Genomic DNA, 8,419 nt, shown 5'->3' with positions numbered 1-8,419 from the left:
ATCTACCAGCATATGAATTATCCAACAACATATCTATTAACAATGATTTGTTATTATTTGAAAATCTCCCAACATATGAATTATCCTTCGTGATGCTCCGCAAGTGGATGGTTATGCAATCCTTCGATTACTTTCAATGACCATTTTTCATTTCTCTCTTATGCCTTCAGAGTAAAAGGACGTATGCACTTCTTTATACTGGTGCCACTCTTAAAAACAAGATAAATCCTTGGTCTCTCATCATAGGTCGACGACTTAATAGCAACGCCAAAACCATAACTCTTTGCAACATCATGTACCCAATTGATCAATTCATTTTTGCTATTGAAAACCTACATATTAAGTCAATCATAAAAACAATTTTATGTATTTATGTACAGAAATAAGTTTAGTTGAGCTAACCTGTCCAGTTGTAAATTGGCCCGTGTGATCCACTAGAAAATTTGAGGGAACCTCACTTCCTTAAGTTGAGACATGGAGCTGCAAAATAATAATAATAATAATAATAATAATAATAATAATAATAGGAATAATTTATGAAAAACAATTTCTTAACTAATTAAGTAGGAAAAATAAACAAATACTTCTTTGTTTTTTACTAGAAAAGCTAAGAATACAAATAACAATAATAATAATAATAATAATAATAATAATAATAATAAGAAGAAGAAGAACCAAGTGGACAATGTCTTCTAATATCGAGGAATTCAGAAGTAAATAATAAATTATTTTTGTTAGTTTACTACTAGGAACTACACAACATGGCCATTAATCTCATAATTCATTAGGAATCACACAAAATTTTCAACTCACAAACTACTCTTTACTACTAGGAATCATTATTTTCATTAATGTGGACAATAGTCTCCCACTTACAAGGATTCCCCCACACATTACAAGGCCTCTTAAATATGATAGAAAAAACTTGAACTTATAATAGTCTCAAAAATATTCTCTACATCATTTTCTTTTCCAACAAAAAATGAATAAATATTGGTAGCTCCTAGTAAGTGGAGGACTACTGACCACATAGATGAAAATAACAGTCCCTAATATTTATACATTTATAAAATTTTGAGAGACAACTTGAATTTAATGCATCAATTTTCAAACCATATTTATTAGTTAAAGTTGTGGGTTAAAATTTTGAGAGATAACTTGACAAGTGTCAAAGGATAAACAGCGTGGAGTAATTCTCTAAAATCACCAAACAATCACTCAAGACCATAGTTGACACTTATGCATTACAAATTTTTCCACTTACTTGCATGCCCAAGGGTTCAAGTCCTACAGCTAAACATATCAAACTACCTCCAGCAAGGGAATAATAATAATAAAAAAAATGTTGTAGCTCATGAATCCTTTGAAAACTTTTGAATGTTTAGAACAATTGCCAATACAAGAAAATACTAATTTTTTTAACATGACATTGAACATGTCTATGATATTTATGCATTACAATTTTTTCCACTTACTTGCATACCCAAGGGTTCAAGTCCTACAACTGAACATATCAGACCTACTGTAGCGACCCTAATTTTCTTAAGTCATTATTTTATTATTATTATGGATATTGTTATCTTATTTTATTTTTGGCTTTATTAATTGGGTAGTTACATGAAATTTAATGTGATATTTAATGAGTTGAATGTTGTAATTATTAATTGGGTGGTTACATGAGATTTAATGGGATATTTAATGAATTTAATGTTGTAATTAATAAATTTAATGTATATATATTTAATCTTATATATATAGTAACATAGAAGTATTCAACTAGGTTGAAGAGATCAAAAGAAAAGAGAAGAAAGAAAACAAAAACGAGAGAGAGAGAGAGAGAGAGAGAGAGAGAAATCAAAGAAGACAAAGAGAGGGACGGTGGCAAGGAAGAAAGAGGAGAGGGAAGAAAAGGAAAGATTAGGGTTTTGTTTTGGTGGCTCTATTAGTTTTCCAAATATTCTTTGATCTTCTATAAAATATTGTGAGTACAAGCCCCACTTCCCTTGACTTATGGTAAATTCGTTGTTATTAATTAATTAATTATTTTTATTTATTGGAGGTTAGTTTAATTGTGTTTTTACATAAAGATAATAGGTTGATTTTAATTATTTTGTTTAGTTGTGTATGTAAGGTTTATGGTTATTAGTTGATTGATTGATTTTAATTATTTTGTTTAGTTGGGTATGTCATGTTTAGGGTTTTTATATGGATTTATTTTATGGTTGTAATCACACTCATGGTTATATGAAATTAAAATTAATTAAGAACCCATAGATAAATTCCTTATACTCTACCATGACACCATGGATTGTTGTTTTATTTGAGTGACGGTAAGAAAGAGTGTATAAAAATATGAGGATTATGAGATTTATTGGAATGCCTTAGGCTTGGCATTGTTATGTTATTCTCATGAGTGAGATGTTATGTAAATATATATTGTTGCCTCGTTCTCATGAGTAGACGAGTGCTTTGATTTACACGCATACGTATATGCTAACCATCCGGGGAGTGTGAGTCAAACTCGGGACGATATCCCCATGCAAGTTTGGCTTCGGAGCGGTGTTAGGTATACGGGAGGCACATGGGATATATGTGTAGGCCGGAAGTGGAGGGCCGAAGTGGTGGAGTTAAGATACAAAGAATTTAATTACGAGGTTATTGGTATAGTGTGGATTGTGTTCTTTTGTATATCCTGAAAAATAGTAAACGACCTCAGTAAATTACGAAATTGGAGCAGAGGCATGTATACGTGATTCTAGACAACTTTTGTGTTTTAAGTTGTTATTAAAAAAAATCGATTAGAACTTATAATCGGATGATCTTGATTATTGTAGTTTTGATTTATTTTGGCAATGCAGAGTTTAGAGGTTGTTTTTAGGAAATTTAATTCTGTACAACTTTCGTCCTTTGAGTTTTGGTCAATTCGAATTATTTAAGCATGAAACGGTGCATTTGTATACTTCTTTAGCAAATTGCTTATGGTTAAATTATACTAAGTTTATTTTGCAGGATGGTGGGTCTTACTAACTTTTCATGTAGGGCTGACCCACCATATTTTTATTTCTATTTTGTCTATTTTATAATCAATTTATATTTCGTTGTGTACGGGAAAGAAACTAAATGCCACTGTATCTTGAGAAACTATCCATTTGTCTCGACGCGGTTGGAACTACTTGTCTTGTCCCGTAACAAGAATTAAATGTATTTTTGTTTGTGTCTGGTGGACACGTGGGTCTCAATTCTTGTACTCATACTAGTATACCTGTATACTGACCCGTTTTGTCTCTTGGCAACTCGGGTGCGTTCTGTTTGGGCCCAGCCGAGCTTCCTTTGCAGGATTAGTTGAGGCTACGGTGGTGACGTGGAATTACTTTAGTTGTTGGACTGGTCATTTGAATTTCTTTTGTTTTCTTAAGTTTAGGGTTGATAATAGTTTATGTATTTATTATTTGTTTTTATGACTTTAGTATTGGAATAATTTGGCATGGTTTGTAACCGTATTTTATTTAAGTTGTTTGGACTATTTATTGTTACCTTGATGTTGAGGTATTGGTTAGTTATGAATTTATGGTGGATGGCTTGGTTTGCGTTTAGTTTTTTCTTTCACAGTTAGGATTTGGATGATGGAATATTGATTGGGGTTAGTCCTAATATAATATTTAATTGTCCGAATTTTGGGGCGTGACACCTACCTCTTGCAAGGGAATAATAAAAAGGATAAATTACAAACACACCCCTTGAGATTTACTTAAATTACAAATTTCTTCCCATGGTTTCAGAAATTACATTATGCCCCCTAAGGTTTTTAATTCCATAACAAATACGTCATTTTATTAATACATCATAAAGTTAAATAACAGTTTTTAATAATGTTAAAATTTTATTTCAATTAATAATTCAGATAATTTTATTATTGTATAGGTGAACAGTTAGAAATTTCACTTTTTCAATTAATTCTATTAAATAAAAAATTATGATAGGAAGGTATTTGTAATTTTCCAAATCATAGGGAACAATTCGTATTTTAAACAAACGAAGTATATTTGTAATTTACCTTAATAAAAAAGATGATACAACTCATAAATCCTTTGAAAACTTTTAAATGTTGAGAACAATTGCCAATAGAAGAAAATATAATTTTTTTAACATGAAATTGAACATGTCTAAGATATAGGTTGCGTTAGCGACAAACTTGAAAGAGTTCACTAACACGACCTTCCTCAAAAAATTGTAGACATATCCCTTTGGTTTTGGATACAATTTCAAGTATACCAACACAAATCTGACACAGGAATGGGTCATTGGAAGGCAACTTTACAAGCAAACACAAAGATGCTAAAGCATGGTCAGACCAAACCTTGGGCATTTGGTGAATGAATACCTCGCCGAGAAAACAAGAGTCTTCTCCACAGTTAATGTCAAGATCAATAGACATCCTCGGATACCCACAAAGTGCATCATCAGATGTTTTATGAAAAAATCTGTGAATTTTGAGTTTTAAGAGAATACCGGCCGTTCAATATTTTGGGGGTCCAGAATTGGACGAGCAGAGGGAAAGATTGCTGATTGCATAATTTTTCAAGCACATGTTCGATTTTTGAAGCATCGTCAAATATCAGAGCCGTCGTCCTCCCCGAAAGATTTTGCTCTAATTCTCTTTCTCGGCCATAAGAATACTCATTAAGGTGCCCTCCAATCATTGCCTTCTTGTGTAGAAACCCCTAAACAAAACAAAAGAAATTGAGGTGAATAAAGAAACCCCCTAAACAAAGTAGAACTGAATTGACAAAAAAAAGAAAAAAAAAAATTTCATTTTGTAAGCCACTACAAGGCATGCCTAGCAGAGATTGTCCACTTGATGAGAAAAAGAAACCAAAGCCAAAAGATGTTTTTGGTCAAGCTTTACCAACTGAAGAACAATTTGAAATCCTTAAAAATGCTCCAAGGTATGTCTAACGGACAATTTTGTACATCTGTAAATTGTATCTAGCTTTCTTTTAACTTGAAGAGAATGTGAGATCAACATAAATGAGATCAAGGAAATCTTAATTGCCTACTACTTGTTAGCTAGATTTTTATTTTTATGTTTTGCCATTCAGTCAATTGTATTGTTCTCTTTAGTCATAGGGCTCATACATTCTCTCATTGACTCAACCAGAAGTATTTATGGCTTCTCTTGACTTTGATGGAAGGTTCTACAAGGAATCAACAGCAAGAAAAGCCATAAATACTTCTGGTTGAGTCAATGAGAGAATGTATGAGCCCTATGACTAAAGAGAACAATACAATTGACTGAATGGCAAAACATAAAAATAAAAATCATCTAGCTAACAATTAGTAGGCAATTAAGATTTCCTTGATCTCATTTATGTTGATCTCACATTCTCTTCAAGTTAAAAGAAAGCTAGTTACAATTTACAGATGTACAAAATTGTTCGTTAGGCATACCTTGGAGCATTTTTAAGGATTTCAAATTGTTCTTCAGTTGGTAAAGCTTGACCAAAAACATCTTTTGGCTTTGGTTTCTTTTTCTCATCAAGTGGACAATCTCTGCTAGGCATGCCTTGTAGTGGCCTACAAAATGAAATTTTTTTTTTCTTTTTTTTGTCAATTCAGTTCTGCTTTGTTTAGGGGTTTATTTATTCACTCAATTTCTTCTGCTTTGTTTAGGGGTTTCTACACAAGAAGGCAATGACTAGAGGGCACCTTAATGAGTATTCTTATGGCCGAGAAAGCGAATTAGAACAAACTCTGCCGGGGAGGACGACGGCTCTGATATTTGACCATGCTTAAAAAATCGAACATGTGCTTGAAAAATTACGCAATCAGCAATCTTTCCCTCTGCTCGTCCAATTCTGGAACCCCAAAATATTGAACGGCCGGTATTTTCTTAAAACTCAAAATTCACAGTTTTTTTCGTAAAACATCTGATGATGCACTTTGTGGGTATCGGAGGATGTCTAGTGATCTTGACATTAACTGTGGAGAAGACTCTTGCTTTCTCGGCGAGGTATTCATTCACAAAATGCCCAAGGTTTGGTTTGACCATGCTTTAGCATCTTTGTGTTTGCTTGTAAAGTTGCCTTCCAATGACCCATTCCTGTGTCAGATTTGTGTTGGTATACTTGAAATTGTATCCAAAACCAAAGGGATATGTCTACAATTTTTTGAAGAAGGTCGTGTTAGTGAACTCTTTCAGGTTTGTCGCTAACGCAACCTATATCTTAGACATGTTCAATTTCACGTTAAAAAAATTATATTTTCTTCTATTGGCAATTGTTCTCAACATTTAAAAGTTTTCAAAGGATTTATGAGTTGTATCATCTTTTTTATTAAGGTAACTTACAAATATACTTCGTTTGTTTAAAATAAGAATTGTTCCCTATGATTTGGAAAATTACAAATACCTTCCTATCATAATTTTTTATTGAATAGAATTAATTGAAAAAGTGAAATTTCTAACTGTACACCTATACAATAATAAAATTATCTGAATTATTAATTAAAATAAAATTTTAACATTATTAAAAACTGTTATTGAACTTTATGATTTATTAATAAAATGACCTATTTGTTATGGAATTAAAAACCTTAGGGGGCATAATGTAATTTCTGAAACCATGGGAAGAAATTTGTAATTTAAGTAAATCTCAAGGGGTGTGTTTGTAATTTATCCTTTTTATTATTCCCTTGCAAGAGGTAGGCCTGATATGTTCAGCTGTAGGACTTGAACCCTTAGGTATGCAAGTAAGTGGAAAAAATTGTAATGCATAAATATCATAGACATGTTCAATGTCATGTCAAAAAAATTACTATTTTCTTGTATTGGCAATTGTACTAAACATTTAAAAGTTTTCAAAGGATTCATGAGCTATAACATTTTTTTTTATTATTCCATTGCAGGAGGTAGTCTGATATGTTCAGCTGTAGGACTTGAACCCATGGGCATGCAAGTAAGTGGCAAAATTTGTAATGCATAAGTGTCAACTATGGTATTGAGTGATTGTTTGGTGATTTTAGAGAATTACTCCATGCTGTTTATCCTTTGACACTTGTCAAGTTATCTCTCAAAATTTTAACCCACAACTTTAACTAATAAATATGGTTTGAAAATTGATGCATTAAATTCAAATTGTCTCTCAAATTTTATAAATGTATAAATATTAGGGACTGCTATTTTTATCTACGTGGTCAGTAGTCCTTCACTTATTAGGAGCTACCAATATTTATTCATTTTTTGTTGGAAAAAAAATGATGTAGAGAATATTTTTGAGACTATTATAAGTTCAAGGTTTTTCTATCACATTTAAGAGGCCTTTGTGATGTGTGGGGGAATCCTTGTAAGTGGGAGACTATTGCCCACATGGATGAAAATAATGATTCCTAGTAGTAAAGAGTAGTTTGTGAGTTGAAAATTTTGTGTGATTCCTAATGAATTATGAGATTAATGGCCATGTTGTGTAGTTCCTAGTAGTAAACTAACAAAAGTAATTTATTATTTACTTCTGAATTCCTCGATATTAGAAGGCATTGTCCGCTTGGTTCTTCTTCTTCTTCTTCTTCTTCTTCTTATTATTATTATTATTATTATTATTATTATTATTATTATTATTATTATTATTATTATTGTTATTTGTATTCTAAGCTTTTCTAGTAAAAAAGAAAGAAGTATTTGTTTATTTTTCCTACTTAATTAGTTAAGAAATTGTTTTTCATAAATTATTATTATTATTATTATTATTATTATTATTATTATTATTATTATTATTTTGCAGCTCCATGTCTCATCTCAAGGAAGTGAGGTTCCCTCAAATTTTCTAGTGGATCACACCAGCCAATTTACAACTGGACAGGTTGGCTCAACTAAACTTATTACTGTACATAAATGCATAAAATTGTTTTTATGATTGACTTAATATGTAGGTTTTCAATAGCAAAAATAAATTGATCAATTGGGTACATGATGTTGCTAAGAATTATGGTTTTGGCCTTGCTATTAAGTCATCGACCTATGATGAGAGACCAAGGATTTATCTTGTTTTTAAGAGTGGCACCAGTACAAAGAAGTGCATACGTTCTTTTACTCTGAAGGCATAAGAGAGAAATGAAAAATGGTCATTGAAAGTAATCGAAGGATTGCATAACCATCCACTTCCGGAGCATCACGAAGGATAATTCAGTGTATGTTTTGGGAATTGACCCTGTGGAACTTATTGATGGAGAAATATTGTAACTATAAACCCTACCTACTGAGGATTTTACGCCTTCAATATTTTTCAATGAACTCTTGTAGTCTTATCTTACTCAACGCATGCTCCTATAAAATAAATTTATGGAATGGTTATTTTCATTTCTACCTACCGAAATAGACATTGAAACGACTAGTGGGATCAAATCAAGTTTGGAGGACCAAACTTAT

Source organism: Camellia sinensis, chromosome 12, assembly GCF_055761805.1.
Source record: "Camellia sinensis isolate YWXY chromosome 12, ASM5576180v1, whole genome shotgun sequence".
Taxonomy (NCBI): Eukaryota; Viridiplantae; Streptophyta; class Magnoliopsida; order Ericales; family Theaceae; genus Camellia; species Camellia sinensis.
Note: the sequence above shows the minus strand (reverse complement) of the source record.